This window comes from Prionailurus viverrinus, chromosome B1 (assembly GCF_022837055.1).
Source record: "Prionailurus viverrinus isolate Anna chromosome B1, UM_Priviv_1.0, whole genome shotgun sequence".
Classification (NCBI taxonomy): domain Eukaryota; kingdom Metazoa; phylum Chordata; class Mammalia; order Carnivora; family Felidae; genus Prionailurus; species Prionailurus viverrinus.
In genome coordinates, this window is record NC_062564.1 from 1,589,791 (window position 1) to 1,609,685 (window position 19,895).

At 53.0% G+C, this 19,895-nt stretch overlaps 1 long non-coding RNA gene across 6 annotated transcripts; it reads right to left on the reverse strand.

Annotated features, from left to right (window-relative positions):
- Nucleotides 1-44: 44 nt before the first annotated feature.
- LOC125164295 (uncharacterized) lies at nt 45-19,637 on the reverse strand. Of its 6 annotated transcripts, XR_007151717.1 has the most exons (6): nt 17,200-19,637; nt 5,865-6,226; nt 2,527-2,912; nt 1,311-1,557; nt 861-1,190; nt 45-742 (listed from the first exon to the last, which is right to left on the reverse strand). It is a non-coding gene; the product is annotated as an uncharacterized LOC125164295 (long non-coding RNA). The 6 variants fall into 6 exon arrangements; XR_007151718.1 differs by having other exon boundaries at nt 45-1,190; nt 6,145-6,226; XR_007151716.1 differs by having other exon boundaries at nt 45-1,190; nt 5,986-6,226.
- Nucleotides 19,638-19,895: the final 258 nt, after the last annotated feature.

Here is a 19,895-nt window from a genome sequence, read left to right on the forward strand (position 1 = left end):
TCCCCCTCCCCTCCAATGGTCTGACCCGTGGTCAGCTGTGCCAGCTAGGCGTGGGGACACCTCCCTGATCCGCTCTGTTCTCAGAGGATCACAGGAAACACCTCTCGAGATGGAGCCCAGCTCACATTTTTGTTATTTATATTTTTATAAAGCGTGTGACAATTCGAGGCAAGACTAACAAATAACTAGATACGGGTGCATCTTGCCACTCACCAGACACCCCAGTGGAAACTGCTTCAGCTCGAAGTGCAGGCAAGAAAGACCCCCACCCCCTGTCACCTGGGGGCACCTCCCCCTGCCCCCCAAGTCTAGCCGGCCCCTGTCGCCAGGGTCCTTGTGCAGAGTTTATGAGAAGCCATCTCTCCAGCCACCCGACTCCCGGCCATGCGGTTCTCCAGAAACCCCCGGAGGGGGGAGGGAGGGGTGGCTCACAAGTCTGAACCCGATAGAAATCTCTGGCACAGCATCTAACAGTCCCAAAATAAGCTGAGTGTTCATTCACCCAAGGGAGTGACACATGAAAAGGGTTGGAGTCTTACAGAAGGCTGGCTGGCCTGTAGCAGGCGTGTAAAGAGAAAAATAATCGCCCTTATTCCGATGAAAGAGTCATCGTATGTTTTATTCCTTCATAACTTCTACCACAGTCTTGTCTGTAAGTGTCCCCATTTATGTACCTGTGATTTTTTTTTATGGATGTATATATATTCTCAAACTGCTCTATCAGTTGACTTTCCAGGGTATCCTTAAAAAAAAAAAAAAGTTTGCTTGTTTAAAATGACAGTTGTGATGTAAAAAGTTTAAGAAATATGAATGTGAGTGGTATCTCTCAGCTTAAATGGTAAAGAAGAAATGTAGCTTACATTTGTATTTTTCCAGAATTCTTTTGTCCTATGCAGTATCGCTAAAGTCAAGAATATATTTCTTGCCTGTTTTAGACATGACAAAAAAAAAAGGTCACATGTGGTGATTTCCAGCTGTGGACTCTGAGAAAAGTAATTAGGTTTCAGGATTCTGACTGGCACCAGAGCAAAGCAAGAAGGATTCGAATGAAAAGGCTTTCCACTTGTACAATCATGCTTAGATGCAGTGACCGTCATCCCAGCATCGCTTTCCTGTGTCCCTGTCCAGACGCGTCTGCAGAGGAAGAGCCCATCAAATCTCTCCCTCGGATCCCAAACTCAGAGTCCCCACTGTAACGCAAGGTGAAAACAGGATGGCACCTGGGGACAGGTGTTTCCTCCCCAAACACGGGCCTTCCTGCTGCCCGGAGAGGTACCGTGTACTCGGCTGGCGGAGCGGCCCTGGCTTACCTCCTCTGGCACTTTGTTTCCTCAGCTTGACGGGCACTGTCATGCCCCCAGGTCCCCCTGCAGCCTGGTGACACCAGCAGGACATCCAGTGAGGTCATCCCCCGGGGGTGCTGCTTCAGCCTGCAGTATTTTCTTTTCCTCATACTCTCCATCCAACCAAGCATGGGGTTCACTGGAGCACAGTTGATACTAAAGCATGTTGGCCTTCCAAGTCTTACTTTTTTAAAGCTGAGTAGTTAAGAATTCCCTGTAAGAACAAAACCCTGTAAATTGAGCCTCATATCTGGTATATTTTACCAAACAGCCTTAAAATATATTTGGAAGCAAAAATCAGTACGAATGTATATCCTTGAAAAATGCAAAAAAAAAAAATTCCCTGAAATATTCTTCTATAAATGAATCCTATTTCCCCAGAGTATTCAAAGCATTTTTTCTACCTAAATAAATATTTAAATCCTGAGTAGTATACAGTAACGACACTTCTTCCTATACTCACTATACTATGTTACAAACAAATGTATTTGCAAGTATTGGCATTTTAGACTTTAAAAATGATGTATTATTTAAGATGAACTGCTCTTTAGAAATAGCCACAGAAAAGCAAAGTCAGCGTAGACCCCTTAGGGAGAGGAAATGTAAAATGCACATATGCGCCCAGACCTGCTGACACATATAAATCTACTGGCCGCTGATGCATTTTACCTCATTTCCTGCAGCCTGTACAAAACGTCTAACGACAAATTCTAAGATTAGACAACAACTATTCTAGATCCCAGCTTCTCTGACCCTGACTTGAATGAAAGTGTTCACTGAATTTGGATTTTTTTTTTTATGTTTTGTATACTCATTTTTATCTTAAAATCCCCCAAAAGTTTTGGCCTGAACCACCCCTAGGTGAGCAGATTAACCTGTAGCTAAACGTGACAGTGGCCACCGATTCGCAGTGGGGGGTGCGTACGAACCCCTGTCCGGTCCACCGAGTCCCAAAGAAGGTCGTGTGACACGCAGCCAGGGCCTGCCGCCGGCCCCCAGGCAGTGTCACCTGCCACCATGACTCAGTGCAATATTTTCACTTCTCACACAGGCGACATCCCACCGTGAAATGCAGATAAGCCATGTTTACATATTGTACATGTAACGAAAAATAAAACTGTTTATAATACTTGTGTTAGTCAATCAAACCAACTTATTTCTGGCACTTCTGGCAGATACGCACCACAGACCTGTAGTGTGGCCGTCTCACCACGTTATGGAGATAGTTTCAGTAAGAGATTTTGCGTATGCTGGAGACGCTCAGATCGGACAGCGTTCTTCCCCGAAGACACCGCGTAACTGTTGAGACACGAGCTGACACAGCGTTTTGCTCACGGCAGCATCGCCACACTGAAGGCTTTAGTTTAACTCTCAAAATCAAAACACAAGTATGATAAACAGGACCCGTAAGTTCCACGAAGCCCGAGCAGGTGAATGTCGCTTGGGAACAAGAGCACTTTGCACATAACTCCTCTCCCCCATCCTCGTTTGTCGTCGTCGCATACACCGTCTGCGTTGTCACCGGTAACGGTTGTTACCACTTCCTCTCCGCAAACGTGTAGGACTGCCCTAGAACAGTGGATAAAGAATGGAACTGTTGTAGGATACCAAAAATTTACACTTTTGTTTAAAAGGAAACGTTGATGTGTTCACCTCAAGATCAATACTAAAGACTTCTAGCATTAAATAGAAAAGTGTACCGTTAGAGAAAATAATCACATCTAAGGCTCCCTGTTTAAAAAAGCAAACACAAAGACATAGCCATGAAGTCAGTGACCTCCCCAGTGGGGGGACTCCCCTCCCCCCCACTGGCTCCCGTGGAGAAGCCAGACTTAGAGCGGGAAGGCAACGAAGGGGGTACTCAGACGTACGGGCCGCGATCGTTGCTCTGGGGTTGTGTCTTCTAGATGTTTGCCTTTCTCAACACGGTCCCCGCACGCCAGTCAAAAGACCCCAGGCTGCGTACTTTCAGCCCTGCCAGACACCCTGCCCCAGCCCCACCCAGGACGGACTTTCCGGAAAGTCGTCACCCGGCAGCCGTTGGCCAAGGTTCCCGTGGTGACTGTGTGTTCGCCCGTCGGAACCGCTGTCTGCTCTGGGCCAGACCTCTTGCTGGCGAGTAGGAAGGGGTGAGAGGGGTCATGGTCTTTGCCAGAAGGCTGGTACAGCCAGACCGGACCTCGTGTGGCCCGTGGAGCCTCTTAGAGGACCACCAGCCCACACCGAGTTGGGTTTTTGCTGGGAAGGGCAGCCAGCGTGTTACCAGAACCTTCACTAGGCAGGAGGTCGGGTGCTGCTGTTTAGAGTCAGCTTGGGAGCTGGCGCGTCCCCAGGCTGCACAGAGTGGCTGGGCTGCTGTTCGTGAGAGAGGCCCCCCGACATCTCAGTGGTGTCAGCAGGAAGCATACGAACGTGGCATGTCCCACTTGAGTGTGCCCACGTGGGAGGGCACCTGCGTGCGGCGTCTGACCCCCCACTGCTGAAAACCAGAACAGTCCTGCCAACAAGTCAACAAGTGTTGAGTCTGGTCCCCCCAGAAACCCGCCTCAAGCCAAATTCGACACATTTCTGTGTACTCCTTGCTGCTTTCCCAGACGCCTCCTTTCTTCTCAAGACCACTGATTTTTTTTTTTTCCTACTGCAAATTTAACACACTAATCAGGTAGTTGCAGACTGTGGTCTCCAAGCCACATGCCCTTGGAACTTCCCGAGGGTTCTCTTTTGTTTTCATTTGCGTATCTGTTTACCCTTTGAAAGTTTGGGTTGAATACAGGATGCCAAAACTTGAAAACAGATCAGAAAACCACAAGCAGAAGAGATCGGGGATGTGGTCCGCTGCTGAGTGGGAACACGTTCAACCGCTTGGCTGGAGCATTGGGCGTATTGCTTCACTCCGAACCCCTCCCGTGTCTGTTATATCAGGGCCCCTGTGCTGTGCTGACGGTCGCAGTAAGGCAGGGAAGGTGACCGAGTGTTGGAGGAGAGGTGCCCTTCCACACGCCCGACAACACGCCCGTCAGCACAGAGTGGCCGCACAATGTTTTGGAAAATCACTAGCTGACCCATCAAACAACCTGGCTCCCAGTCATACACCAGCCAGACTTCATTTCACGTCTGTTTCCTCCTGTCTCTTGTCTCACTCGCAGACAGATTATGAAAATCAAGGTCATATGGGCTCCAAAGTCCTCCAAGCTCCTTGTGGACTGGTGGCAAAAGCCTGAATTACCGCTCAAGATGAGGCCCAGGGCCCTCTGGCCAATAGTCCTCCCCACCAGGTGTGGGACGCTGGCAAAAGTCAGGTCCGTTCATAAATATCTCAGAGAACCAGATGCCGCCCAGAATTAGGCAATGTCTTCGCCGTTACTTAAGGTCAGCGGCATCTTAGATGCATGGATGGCTATCAAGCCCAGTGTTCAAGGGGTGAAGGAACACAATTTGGGAGCACATCAAGAATGGAATCAGACAGACTGACCGAAACTGCTGAAGGTTTGCGACATCTGCCCCTCTGATTCCAACTCTTTGTGATTGTTCTAGCTCAGGCTTCAGAGAAGGCGGAAGTGGTCCACGGGAACGCTCCAAGAAACACCCATCTTTTCATCCCTGCAACATCGCGATGTGTCCGTAACTTTATGAATTGCTAACCCTAACCCTCGCATTTCTATCCAGCGTGAGAAGAAATTATTTCAAGTTTCAGTGTAAACATGTGACAGATGACTTCTTTGCAGAGGAAACGTTAGTTACCTACTCCACCAGTACTTTTTAAAGAGATTTTGTACATACACCAACTAAGGTAACAGAGGCTTACCGCCCTACTTTCTTAGATTTTATGTGACTCTTCATCATGGGTGCTTATTCCGAACCTGAAAGGCTTGGGAGTCCAAGCTTTCACGTACTCAGTGGGGGAGGGGTCATGACGAACGACGTCGGCCCGGTTTCTTGTGCCAATTTAAGTACAAATCTCCCTCTTGCCAGTAGACGGTGTGCTCTGTGCTTCGGCCAACACACGTGAAGGGAGCCCAGAGGCTGTCTGTGGTCCTTTATGGACGCCACTCACCATTCTTTGGTTTTCCCCCAACTCACGCCCACGCCCCGCCCCTGCCATCCCAGCGTTAGGACCACATCACGGTAAAAGGGCTCAGCATGTGTCTCCCTCCCTCCACCTTATAACTGGTTTGCTGAATTCAAAGGTTTCCCCCACAAGTAGTAAACAATCCTAGGCTACTTTTGAACTCAGATTTCCGATCGCTAAGCCACTTTCCTCTTGTGCAGGTCCTTCCTGTCTAGAGACCAGTTCACATACCCACCTCCATGTTACGTGCCAAAATACCCAGGGGTGGCCTAAGGACTAAATTCAACACCTCCTATAGAAGTTCAAGGAACGTTAGAACCAGGAAACTAGCTGTTTAGTTCAAGTTTTAAAAAGAAGTATATAAATATATATATATACACATATATATATATATAAATATATATACATATGAAACCATATCAACGAGGATGAGCAGAGTGCCAAATATTCACCTCTGTGCAAAGTTACACCTCACTGGGACCCAGCTCTTTATGTACTTCTCTCTCTCATGCGTTTATGGTTCTTTTGACAAATTCTGTTTAGTAGCATGCAGAATACCCGACGGGAACGTACGGCCCGCGGTCCGTCACCGCCTCGTCTTGCTTCTTGTTAATAACGTATCAGAATGTTGGTCATTTCTTTCAGACGCCACCAGGTTGCATTATTTGAGTTCTCTTTGTTCGTGGCTTTTTTTTCCCCACGCTCAGCCGATTATAAGGAAAACGTGCCCACCGTTTTCTCCATCGACTCCCCTCTGATGAGGCCTCTCTCATTTGATCTCTGTATTGCTGATGTCCACCTCTTGTAAATAGTTCTGCAATTAAATTTTTTGAGAAAAGCAATGTTTACTTTTTATTGAATTCTTGTGTTACTTTAAACTCAGAAAAAAATGATACAGACCAAAGAGTTTTATCACAGACAAGGGCACCCTTCCCCCATTATATATTTCATTGTTGAACTAGCCTCGATTTCTCTATCTACTAAGAAGAAATGGACACTTATTAAGGCTACAGATTTCATATGTATGCAAAAATGGCACAGATTGAAATGAGTTTAAAATTAATAAATACTACGGTATTTAGTTAATGGTTGTTTTAGACTCTCTTGAGTTGCAACAAGAGGAGACACGTTGTTAGGTCATGATGCTGAGTCTCAGACCCAGGCTTCCATGAGAGAGGCCGGGTGCTGTGTCTGCAGTGACTCAGCCCCCCACCCCGGAAGAGTGGGGGCCCCGCCTGGAATGGCGGAGGCCTGCCTGGAGGAGGAGACCCTGGCCGCCACCAAGCAGCCAGTGCCAGAGATGCAGTGTGCTCTGTCTCTTGGGGTGGAGCGGGCCGTCCCCCACGCTGGTCAGGCACCAGTTCCCCTCTACCTGCGTGGTCAGACGTGCCTGGGCTTCCTTCTCGAGTCTGCCCCTCCGAGCCCCAAGGAAGCACCAGCGGAGGTCCTGGGGAAGGACAGCTTGGCACCCCTGCCCCTGGGGTCACTGGGGACCATGCTCAGCACCGTTTCCTTCCCTCTCCCTGCTCTTGTCGCTGAGGTTGGTAGGTGAGGTGATGGTGCTGAGTCAAACCTCCCCCCCCCCCACCCCGCAACCCCGTGCGTGTGACAATCAGTGGAGGAACCCTGCGGCAGCACGTGGAGCTGGGTGAGATGGGGCCGACTCCACACAGGGCCCTTCCCGCGGAACTCACTGGGCAACCGCCACCATTTACAGCAGTTTTCTGTTCAGAGAAGCCATTTCTAAAAGAAAGGCACACACCTAATACTTCAGTTGTCCACTTGCCCTGTTTCTGTAACACTTATCAAGAGCAAAAAGGAGGCTTCCTGTATATATATGCGTTTTAGTCCCAAAATGCTTCGGTGAAAGTTTTCACTTACTTGGCATTAGACTGAAAACTGCACTTCGATCCACACGAGTCGTTTAACAGTTAAACAGTGGTTTGATGCTGTTTTCCCAGAAGTCAGCCCAATACAAAGGAAGGGAAGCGGGTGGGGTGATGGTGAGAACTCGGCTGGTCCCCTCGGCCTCCCTAGAAGCCGCAACGCGCCCCCCAAACGGCCCACTGACTAGAAACAACACCCCCCTCAAAACAAGAAGCGGCGATTGGAAAAGTCAGAGGCAACCATTTGGATGTTTTCGACTTGCTTTCTGTTATGTGAGATTTTAAACAAGTTGCCTTTTGAAAATCAGGACATTGGAAAGATTTCTGCTCTTTATTTTTGTTTATTTTTGTTTCGTGAGCTCTTAAGTTAGCATCACTTAGTATGTTCAGAGAATTGTTACTTGACTCCCAATTATGGCAAAGAGCATCGCACAGATGTTGTACCAGGAAAGAAGTGATGATTTCGGAAGACACGACTTCAAACTTTGGCATCCCGCCAAATGACGCCACCTAGAGTTCCTGGGAGACGCACCATGGGACTGCTGTGGTTTCAAACGGACTAGATGGATTTTCTCTGAACAATCAGAGTCCAGTGCCGATGAAAGTCCATTTGCACGTGATCTCGTTACACCGCTATGGGCTTTGACAACGTAGAGTGTGAAAAATTCAATTTTCCACAAACAACACACTTTGCAAAGCCGAGATTCAGTGACCATGCAGGCCACGCTCGAAACACGCACCTCTGTGTGTGTTTCCACGGGCAGGTCTTCCTGTCCCAGCCCCTGTGACAGACACCCCACTGGGATGCAAAACACCAGTGATCCCTCGGGACCCTGCGGCCCCCCAGCCCCTTCTTCCAGCCTCCCCGTCTCTCCCAACACAGACCCCTGTCCGGAAGCACCGGGGGCACCACTCTGCAGTGCTGGTGGCCAGCATCCCTCCCTCTGGCTCTCGTCAGACCAGTCACACAGTCCTCCAGGACCCCCTCTCCGCATGCTCCCGTTGTGTCCCACTGGACTGTTCCCTGTCACCTGCCGAAATGCTGTCTCTATGATCCAGATCCCCCAAGGGCGGCTCCTGGTTGAAACATCCAAGACTCCTCTTCACGTTGGTGGGACTCTCCATCATCGAATGCCTTCCCATCTCCAGGGCTCCCGCTGGGACAATCACCAGCAGTTTCAAATTCTTGCAGCATTCAGTGTCACAGCTCTGCCCTGGGACCTCGCCTCCATGGACTTAACAGACTCCTGCCACGCTTTCACGTGACCCCAGCCATCTCCTTGGACAGCCACCCTCATGCTTCCCAAGTGAGCTGATCACTTTCTTCTCTCTTTTCCCAAAACGGTGCTCAACCTTGCATCTAATCCATCATCATATGCCACATAAGCAGAATGCACCTGTTCACTGGCCTGAGATCAGACTGTGAGCTTTCTGAACACAAGCAATATATTGACATCCTCCATCTCTGGCTCCCGCTCCCAAAAAAGCATGTGACAGTGACCACATGCTCACAGTATTCTTACACACACTTATCGGTGAGCATCTGGGTGAACGAAGGGACCTAAGTCTTCTGTGTCCCTATCCGCCGTTCACTGACTCACTACATATTTGTAGAACACCACTTAGGTCCTGGGCACTGTGCTGGAGATACCGCAGTTGAGAGAGTTGTGATTTCACACTTATGTTCAACTACAGTAGTGTCGTTGGTCTGTGAAGGGTCATAGATGTTCTTATTTTACGTATAAGCTGACAAGCCGGCCTGTTACTGCTGCATTCATGCTGGTCAAAGGTAGGAACCTGGGATCAGAAAACCTTCACACCGTCGACTTCCCAGGGGCCCGTGAGCTGCCGTGGGGGCCGAGGCCGTGCACGCTCTGTGTTTGCAGCACGGCTGGGGATCCCTGCACTTGGGGGCCCCCCGGTACAGACAGCAGGAAGGACGCCTGCTCTTGGTCCAGGGGGAGACCTGACCTGCTCCTCAGGGTTGCCGACAGCCAGCGTCAGCCTGAGAAATGGCTCTCACACCTGGCAAAGACAGGGGCAGAGGGGGAAGAGTCCCCAGAGGATGTCTTTCCCTGCCAGCTGCGAGATTTTGTTCTGAAACTGCAGAGACCGTAGGTGCCCACGCCCAGTGAGAGATCACCCTCTCTCCACACTGCCCGTCTCTGCCTCGAAGCCCTGCGCTCTGCGTGGTTCCTCACTGCACTCGCTGCCAGCGCGGGGTCTGTCCCTGCCGCTGTGACCCCAGCCACATGGAGGGAGGCACCCCAGGTGCTGGGTGCACCCCAGGTCAGCCTGCCCAGAGCTGGTGAGCCCCCATGGGGACAGACTCCAAGCTGACTTTCCTTCATTAACATTGGAATCTAATCCTAATGAATCTTCCCAGGCATCTGCTAAATCCTCCCCTGCCCTTTCCCAGTGATCTTATACTCACGAATGAGATTTGGCTGTAATTTGGTAAAAACTTATGAAATATCCCAAAATGGCCAATTGTATTCAATTGTATTCAAAGAAAACGTTGGTTTCATGACATAGTGCAAACAAACCAAAATACTAGAGGCTTTTTGCCTTGATCTTCAGTGAGCAATGTCCCTGAGAGACTCCTTCTTCATTTAAAACATGACTGGCCCAGGAACTCAGGTCTCCCCCTCCCAGGAGACTCAGGTCTCCTCCTCAGGGGCCCAGCTTCCCCCACCCCTGCCCTGAGACTCAGGTCTCCTCTCCAGGGGCCCAGCGTGACATACAGATTGGGCTTTTGAGGCCAACAATTCCCTGGACACACCCGGTTGTAGAGTGCCAGCCTGCTCTCACCATGATAACCAGGAAGAAATTGGGGCGCCTGGGTGGCTCAGTCCGTTAAGCGGCCGACTTCAGCCCAGGTCATGATCTCGCGGTCTGTGAGTTTGAGCCCCACAACGAGCTCTGGGCTGACGGCTCAGAGCCTGGAGCCTGCTTCAGATTCTGTGTCTCCCCCTCTCTGTGCCCCTCCCCTGCTCATGCTCTGTCTCTCTCTCTCTCAAAAATAAACATTTTTTAAAAAGTATAAAAAAAAAAAAAGAGAATAAAAGAAATTGAACAGGGAGCCTTCATTTGAAGTAAGTAATGGACACGCGGCAAATGTGTTGTGCAGATTCAGGCATTAACAAGGAGCCGCAGGTGGCCGCCAGACTTGAGCGACAACTGTGTTTCCAAAGTAAAACATCTTTTGTTAGAGTTGCCCGGGGACATTTTGGCTTCAGGCAAAAGAAACTGGACTCCTCAGAATCCACGCGGTGGAGACCGCTGGGGCCCTGAGCTCCTGGCACAGAGGTTGGCGTTTGGGAGCTGGTTCCTCGCAGACTCGGCTATGGCCGACGACGGTGACAACTATAAGTACCATCGTTAAACACTGATTTTTAAGTTAACAAATACACAGAGTCAATGCTGTTTGGGCACATCGATTTTTGTTCAAGGAATCGGCCAGACAACACTGTACTTGAAACTGTGAGCAGTTTGACACAAGCCGTCAAAAAATGACAGTGGCCCTGGGAACACAGAGCAATTATTCTGTTCTGTAACTAGCAATCCTCCTTTGAACTCACCCACAGGGTACGACTCAGGAAGAAAATTGCCATCACAAATGGACCGGGAAGTGATGACTCTTTATTTTAATCCCTAAAGTCAACCAATAATTGCTGTCTCCGGCCAGGTATTTTTGTGTTTGCAAAATACTTGCCAACTGCCGCTGGGGGGTGGACAGACGCGTGTCACTGTACGTGGGTCCTCTGCACGGACGCTCCTCCACGGCCATGAGCCCAACAAGACATGACGAGCATCCCTGGCAGGAAGCTCTGTGTCGGGAGGTGTAGACCACGAGGATCAATCAATCAGGCACCAATGGGGAGCGTGGGGAGTTTTCCATAGTAGCTCTCGTGGGTTATATAATTACAGATTTAATTCTTGTTTCAACCCACAATTTCATTATTCCCAGTCCACTTTCCTGTTTCACACCTTTTAAACGTGCTACACACAAGAGAAAGAAAGGGAAGGGGGAGAGAAGCGCGGGAGGGAGGCAGAAGCCAGTTACCTGGTTACCTGCATGCACACGATGGAAACGGTAAACATCATCTGGTTCACACTGGCCCCCACCTTGGGCTTGGACTCAAGCAGGAGGTCAATGAAGCATCCTAGGTTTCATTCAGTTGCTTTGTTCTTATGACAGGGGAACAATACACCTCATAGGGAATCGTATAGCACCTCGAAGTAAACTTGCCAAAGCTGAGTGAGGGCAAGCCCAGCTGTCCCCCGCCAGGGTCTCAGGTCTCCCTCCCAAGGCCCAGCTCCTCCCCTTCAGGGACTCAGGTCTCCCCCCCAGGGGCCCAGCTCCTCCCACCCCAGGGACTCAGGTATCCCCCCAAGGGGCCAGGCTTCCTCCACTCAAGGACTCAGGGACTTCCCCCCCTCAGGGGCCAAGCTCCCCCCACCCTGGGACTCAGGTCTCTATCCCCACCCTGGAACTCAGGTCTCTCCCCCCAAGGGCCCAGCTTACCCCCCCCCCAGAGACTCAAGTCTCCTCCCCAGGGGCCCAGCTCCTCCCACCCTGGGACTCAGGTCTCCCCCCCAGGAGCCCAGCACCCCCCACAGGGACTCAGGTCTCCTCTCCAGGGGCCCAGCACCCCCCCCCCAAGTGACTCAGGTCTCCTCCCCAGGGGCCCAGGAACTCAGGTCTCCCCCTCCCAGGAGACTCAGGTCTCCTCCTCAGGGGCCCAGCTTCCCCCACCCCTGCCCTGAGACTCAGGTCTCTCCCCCCAGGGGCCCAGCTTACCCCCCCAGAGACTCAAGTCTCCTCCCCAGGGGCCCAGCTCCTCCCACCCTGGGACTCAGGTCTCTCCCCCCAGGGGCCCAGCTTACCCCCCCAGAGACTCAGGTCTCCTCCCCAGGGGCCCAGCTCCCCACTCAGGGACTCAGGTCTCCTCCCCATGGACTCAGATCTCCTCCCCCAGAGGCCCAGCTCCCCACCCCCACCCAGGGCCTCAGGTTTCCCCCCCAGGGGCCCAGCTCTTCCCCTGCCCAGGGAAGTAAGCCCCAAGCATGAACACGTCCCCCTAATGGGCCAGGAAGGAAAATCCTCAGGAAGAGCCCCTCAGGGTCACTGGGCACCAGCCTGGCACACAGAAGGTGCTTGGTAAACACTGCAGGAGGGCTCTGTGACCTACAAAATGAAACGCGCAGGTTCTTTCCAGGATGGAAAACTCTCTTCCCCGTGAAGACCCACGTCCTGAGATGGGCAGCAGTGATGGAGACAAGTTGAACCATTGATGCTGATACTTAAATCCGAGGCTGCCCAGGTAGAGATCCAAGCACAGAGGTGAGCCATCATGAAGACAGTAACGGGAGGGATGAGTTTCCGTCTCCCGAATTCCTCTTCTTAATCGAGCTGAGGTGGACATGTGACGTTGCAGGTTGGGTATATCAGGCGGAAGGACTGGCTACGTGCCCAGTTGTGACGGGATGGCCACCGTAAGTTCGGTACTACAAAAGTGTCACATGTGACGGGAAATTCTGTCTTCCCTCTTAGTGAATGTTAAGACTACCATAGACTATTGCTAACTACACTCAATTGACCTTGAAAGTGACGCAAACCGAGCGGAACTGTCAAAAGGAGGAGTGTCTTTGGGAACAGCAGGGACTTGCCACCTGGACGAGCACACCAGCCGCAGGCGAGGCCACGGGGACTTGGGGCCGTGAGCGGCAGCGAGTGTCCAGAGGGGAGAGTTCACCCAGAGTGTTAAAATCTAAACAAATGAAGACCAGCCCAGAAACCTCCCCCAGCCGACAAAACCACCGCAGTCACACAAACAAAAGCTCAATTCAGCTTATCTGGTGACACCAGCCCCACTAGGGTCACTTGAGAAAATTCTAGTATTACCTCGGTTTCCTGTCAAGCAGGCATTTATGGGAAAACAGCGTCTCAATCCGTAAGTTCTGTGTTTTTGAGGGCACATGCATTTTCACGTCCCCCGGTTTCACTTTATTTTTACATTTTATTTTATTTTTATACATAGAATTTATCATCAAGTTAGCTAACACAGAGTGTAGACAGTGTGCTCTTGGCTTCAGGAGTAGATTCCCGGGACTCATCGCTTCCATACAACACCCAGTGCTCGTCCCCACAGGTGCCCTACTCAGTGCCCATCACCCACCCACCCCCACCACCCATCGACCCTCAGTCTGTTCTCAGTATTCAATATTCTCTTAAATGGTTAGCCGCCCCCCCCTCTGTTTGAACTACTTTTCCCCCTTCCCCCATGGTCTTCTGTTGAGTTTCTCAAACGTCCATCACCGATGAGTGGTTTATATAAACAGGGAATACTATTTGGCAACGAGAAAGATGAAATCCTGCCCTTTGCCACAACGTGGATGGAACTGGAGGGTGATATAAGTCAGGCAGAAAAAGATACCGTGTTTTCACTCCCATGTGGATCTTGAGGAATCCCAATTTCAGCCGCCCCCGCCCCCCACCTCCCGAGGGCTGACTTATCTCACAGCTGCAAGTTTCTACCCTGAGACCCCGAGTTCTCAAACTGGTGTCTGTTCACTTCTGGTGGTTTGCTGGGCGACAGAATGCTGAGGTGACAGTCCACGTGTCGTCTGTGGCTTCTGGTCCTTATTTTGAAAGCCCAAGGATGTTTAAATCTTAAGGTTCAGATCGTTCACATTTTGCAGTGCAAGAACGTTACAAACAACTCCATCCGACCGAATGCTTTTGCAGCACGGAGACAAAGCCAGCCATACCCGATTTCCCCAGGTCCCAACGTTTCGCAAGGGTGACCATGGCCACCCTACCTGTCATCATCCAAACTCCGGGGTGTCCTCTCTGCCCGTGCATGACCCCCTGCTCTCCACGCCAGGTGCCTTGCTGTCCTAAGCAGAGCCCCACAAGGACTTCCTGTCTGTCTGTGGGATTTGTCACAGCAACCAGAGCCGGATGGCTGGATGAGGCATGCCTATGCAGGACGGAGGGTCCTGCCTCCCCCCGGAATTTGAGCCTGGCCGATGCCGAGCTGCGCCCTTGCCACACTGAGTTTCCCCAGGGCCTCCCTAGCATGTGGGATCTGGAGGTTCCCTCCCCTGTCCTGAGGGGAAGGACCCCCAGGACCCCTGCCTCCTGCGCCCTGAGTTCTCAGGAAGGTTCTGTTTCTACACTTGCTTGTTTTTGCTCCCCACCCCCCCACCCCCAAACAAAGAGAAGTAAGAAGAGAATCAGGCTGCCAAGGCGAACTGGGGGGGGGGGGGGAGCGGGGCAGGGGACAGGACAAGCCCCTCATTGTGTTCCCTGAAGTTGGTATGCATCTCGTTTTCTCTGACTTATTACAAAGCTTTCTGCCTGAATCTGTAGGAATTACCAGCCAGTCCCTCCCCTCCCCCCACAGTAAATACAGGCACAGTGACTGTGAGGACGGCGTGCTCAGCCCCCCTCCTCCTCTGCTCCACCCCCCCTTGTGACCTGTGAGTCACTGGCCCTCCCTGCCCTCCCGCCTGGCTCCCTCCTGGGGCTGTTGCTATATTCCCGAGTAAGCGTGCATGGAGGGGGGGGGGGGCCCTGTGGACACGTACCACGTACTGCCCAGATACGTACTGACAACCGGTATCAATGTGCATCAAAATGCATTTATAAAGTGTATTTTATATCAAATACAAATCCCAAGAAAAGAAACTTCCCTAAATTTGTATAAATTCTGTATATCCCAAGGACACGGTGTTAGTTAAACGTCTCGGAGGTGAACTCATACAACTGAAACCCAGTAATGATGCTTCCAAAACTTGCCAAATGTCTACAACTACGAAAATTCACTGGTAAAGCTAGTCTCCTGGATAAGAAACCTGCCCTCGAGCATCATCTAGTGACGAGTTAGTGGAATTAGCCATTAAGAGATGGGTTGTGGATTCAGGGGGGGATCCCTTCAGGTGCCCAACCCCCAAGCCAGGTACGTTGGGAGTCGTGACCCCCAGGACCTCAGAATGTGACCTTCTATGGAAACAGGGTCTTCACAGAGGTAGTCAAGGTAACACGAGGCCATCAGTGTGGCTGCGAGGGGAGGATGCCAGCTCTCCTTGTACGAAGGGGAATCTGGAGTCAGCGCAGCCGGCAGGCTCGCACGTGGGGAGCCGGCACGTGAAGCCGGGGAGAGTGACCGGAGCAGACCCTTCCAGCACCTCCAGAGGGAACTGGCCCTGCCCTCACCCCCACCTCGGACGTCCAGCCTCCAGGATTCGAGAAAACACATTTCTGTTGTCCCAAGCGTCCCAGTTATGAGGGGCCAGGTCCTCCAGACCCAGGGCGTGGGAAGGCACAGGTTGTGCATCAGAGCCCAGCCCCGACACTTGCTAGCGGCCTGTACACGTCATTCCTCGGAGCTCCCGTAAATATGCGTCACGCGCACAGCGCCCGTGTCATTACAGAAACAGATGCACATATGTGACCGGGACGCCTGTTTCTCAGTCCGACCGGGCGTCCATAGCAGAGAAAACCACAGCCGGGGGCTTAGACCGCAGGCATGCCTCACAGTTCTGGAGGCAGAAGGTGGACATCCGGGTGCCACCTGAGCCCGTGGGTGGGGAGAAGTCTCCTCCCGGTGCCCACGGGGCCGTGGCACGGCAGACGCGGGGAGAGAGCTAAGGACGCTAATCCCCTCATGAGGCCCCCGCCTCCAGGCCTGATCACCTGCCGGGGCCCCACCCCCTGGCACCGTCCCGTCACCTTGGGGGAGGATGCAGACATTCAGTCCCTGGAAGCCTCCCTGGGACAACACGGGTGGAGGGGACCCCTCTCTTTTGCTCCTGGACTGGGAGCCGTCGCGGGGCGGGCGGCTAAGGAGACGCCAGGTCATTCCACACTTCCACCCCAGGGTCGGCCTAACGAGGTGCCTGTTAGATGGATACAGGTGGGCCCAGGCACCAGTGCGACGTGGTGCCTTAGGGACCCCCCCCCCCACTGCCACCATGTCCGTTCTCAGGCCTCAAGACGTCTTCCCAGAGTTCACAATCCAGTGTTTAAATTCCCCAGTGCTTACCTCACAGGGCTGAGTTCACAGTGATGAGCCTCAACTAGGAAGGACCCTTGTCCTGGGGCCCCGCGGCGCCCCTCCTGCCTTCCCTGACCCCCCCCACCCAGGCCCCCCAGCCGCCTCTCCCGCTGCACCCCACCTCCAGGGAGGCCTCCTGGGCTCCACAACTCTCCTGCTGGGTCCCTGCAAATGCCCCTGAAAATTTAACGCCTCTCACCAAAGTCCTCATTAAGAAGCTACGTGCCTGGGGGCGCCTGGGTGGCGCAGTCGGTTGAGCGTCCGACTTCAGCCAGGTCACGATCTCGCGGTCCGTGGGTTCGAGCTCCGCGTCGGGCTCTGGGCTGATGGCTCAGAGCCTGGAGCCTGTTTCTGATTATGTGTCTCCCTCTCTCTGCCCCTCCCCCGTTCATGCTCTGTCTCTCTCTGTCCCAAAAATAAATAAAAAACGTTGAAAAAAAAAATTTAAAAAAAAAAAGCAAAAAATTAAAAATAAAAAAATAAAAAAAGAAGCTACGTGCCTGGATTTGAAACAGACGGTGACAGCCCCAGGTGGCCCGCAACGGGCCCACCTGATTAACCTGCACACTCATTTGCACACAGGCTCCCCTTTCCAAGAACTCTATTTCTCCCCCTGAATTTGCAAGTAACGTGTCAGCGCGGGGCACGGAGACCTGAACGTCTCACAGACCTTGTCTACTCTTCTTTTCAATTAATATTTAATTACGCACTTCAGTTAAGAACTTAATTACTTCCACATTGACCTTCTGCCTACTCTTTTAACATAAAACAAACAGAGACTGCGCATCGAATCTTCTGGAAAAATGAGAGACTCACGACTAGTCGCAAACGCTTACCGAGTGTTCATCCGGTGGCAGGCGCCGTCCCAAGGGCTTGGCTCGTGGAAAGCACTAGCTTGACGGATCCCACGGCGGGGCCGGGAGGTGAGGGGGGGCCACGCGCAGAAGACTCGGCCGCCAGGCAGCGCGACGGTAATTACCGGACGGTGGGGACGCCTAGTGGACCTGGCAACGCGGGCCGGAAGTATCTAGATATTTAGCAACCCAAAGTGGCCGCACCGTGGGCCGCCTGGTTGCAGCGTAGTGGCAGGAAGGTCGCCGGCCCCGTGTCCAGGAAAAGGAACCGAGGCAGACAAGTCCCGCGCCGGCCCGGAGCCTGCGCACAGAGGAGCCGCGCAGTCTCCGTCACCTCCGCTCTGGCTCGTCTTCGGGAGCGCGAGGGGCACCCTGCGAGCGGCCGTTGCGAGAACGGTTTCGCGGTCAAGTACGTTTTCCCGCCGACTGAGGGCGGCTAAGTGCACAGAACAGGATTTTAAATGAGAAGATGAATACCCACGTTCCACACCGCCGGCCGTCGTCACCTCGGCTAGTCACCCAGCAGCCCTCGCGGCCACGCTCGTGCCCACGCTCGCGCCCCGCCCAGGCCGCTGAGCCTTTGCGCAGGCGCTATGGACTCTCGACTCGACTCCGCCCATTTCTCCCGTCAGCGACCGGTCCTGTACCTCACCACGCCCCCTACCGCCCAGGAAGATCAGCGGAAGTCCCGGGAAGACGGGCGCTCTGCGTTGGTCACGGCAGGCCGGGGTTCACGCAGCACGCTGGGCCCTTGTGACCTCCACGGACGCCGGACCCCTTTTCCTCGCTCCCGGCTCGCTGGCTTGTCCCGCCCAGTGTCCCACGTTCCCGACTGGCCCCAGCCGCTTCTCTGTGGCTCCGGTCAACGTGTCCCGGGGACTGTCCCTCTGGGGCCTGCGTCTCTTGTAACACAGGGTGTTGATCTAGGGCCTCGGTGCCCGGGACACCTCACAGGTGACAGTGTGACCGACCGCATGACACAGGAGAGAGCCTCCAGCCTGCACCCCACGCGCCTTAATGCCGGTCGCAAACGTGGAGCGGAAGACACTCAGCCGACAAAGTCCAGTGTTAGTGGCCCTGCTGACAGTGAGGTCCCGTGTGGACCAGGTCCCTGTGGACAGGGCCGGCGGCACAGAAGACAAACCTAAATGCCCCGAGAGTGCTCGTTCCGGACACAAAGCTTGCCCGTTTCCGCCTGGAAGAGCCCACCCTCAGGTCTGGCATTGCTGGCGGGAAGGACTGGGCAGTGTCACAGGGCGGCCTGCGCGGTCAGGTGTCTGTCGCAGCCTCCGAGCGCCAGAGAAAGGGAGCCCGGCAGCCTTGCGGCGGTCTTTCCGGCTGACCCGCGCCGGGTCCCTTCCGACTCTGGGGCACCGGCCACCTCCGAGGCCGGCCGCATCGACGACTCTCTGGCAGGCGGGCGGGGCCCCGCAATTCAAAGATGCCTCTGGTGCCATCTACACCGACGGAGACTCGGTTGGCCAGCGAATGGCTTCACGTCGGGGAACACCAAGAGGGCGCAGGGCAGGCGAGGGACGGGCCCACATGCCTTCCTGTCCGGGGGCTGCTGTCTCTTAGCAAAGTCCTTGGAGAGCTGACTTCAGATGTTCTTATCCACCTCAGACTGTGGGCCCCGTAAACCATCGGGCCCTCAGCTCTGAGCCTCCGACGCCACGTAGAGAAAGCAGCATCGGTCTCCCAACATCTTACCCACGAGGATTTTAAACACAGACACCTTGTAAACTCACTGTTTTGTTCCTGCTGCTGTCAGCTGCATTGTTTTTAGGCGACTTTTGGTCTTTGGTTTTTTGTTAGTTTTCAACCGGGCTGAAAGAACTGTTGGTTCTTCTGAAAATGGAGGTACGCAACTGAGCGGAGGGTGTATGCCTGGGATCTGCTGGACGCAGGCCTCGTGAGACACGCAGGCACGAAGTGATCGTCGTGAAGGAAGCAGCTGAAGGTCGCAGATTCCTGGACACAGGAGGCAGGGCAGGTCCCATGGGGCCACCCCCCTGGAGGCCCGGCGGTCGGTCAGGGGCAGAAGAAGTGAGGGGGGAAGCCTTACTGTGGTTTTCATAGGAGGGACTGAGCCAGCAAGGGGACAGCTGACCATACCGGGGACTGGCAGGTCTGAGTAATTTCAGTTCCTCTGGGTACAGGGGCTGCCCCGGGGGTCAGAGCCCCACGGCTGAGAGCCGGAGAAAGCAGGCGGGTGGATGGGGTGTCATCACCACCGTAGGGGACGCAGTCCCCGTGACGTCAGGGGTGCCCCCACATATCAAAGCCTCCTTAAACATAGAAAGGAAAACACAGGATTGATACACAAACCACACAGACATACGATTTAAACCGAGATTTAGTTTCTCAGTTGAGAACACGTTTTTTTTGTTTGTTTGTTTATTTTGAGCGAGAGAGAGAGAGAGAGAGAGAGAAAGAGAGAGAGAGAGAGAGAATCCCAAACAGGCTCCACACTGTCAGCACAGAGCTCGACACGGGGCTCAAACTCATAAACTGTGACATTGTGACCTGAGTGGAAATCAACAGTCAGATGCTTAACCGACTGAACCCCCCTGGGCACCCCGGAAACACATTCTATTTTAGAGCAATGCCTCTGCCCCTTTTGAAATGTGTCAAGACGGAGAGAAACAGTCATGTTTGTTTATTTACTTTAATCTTCT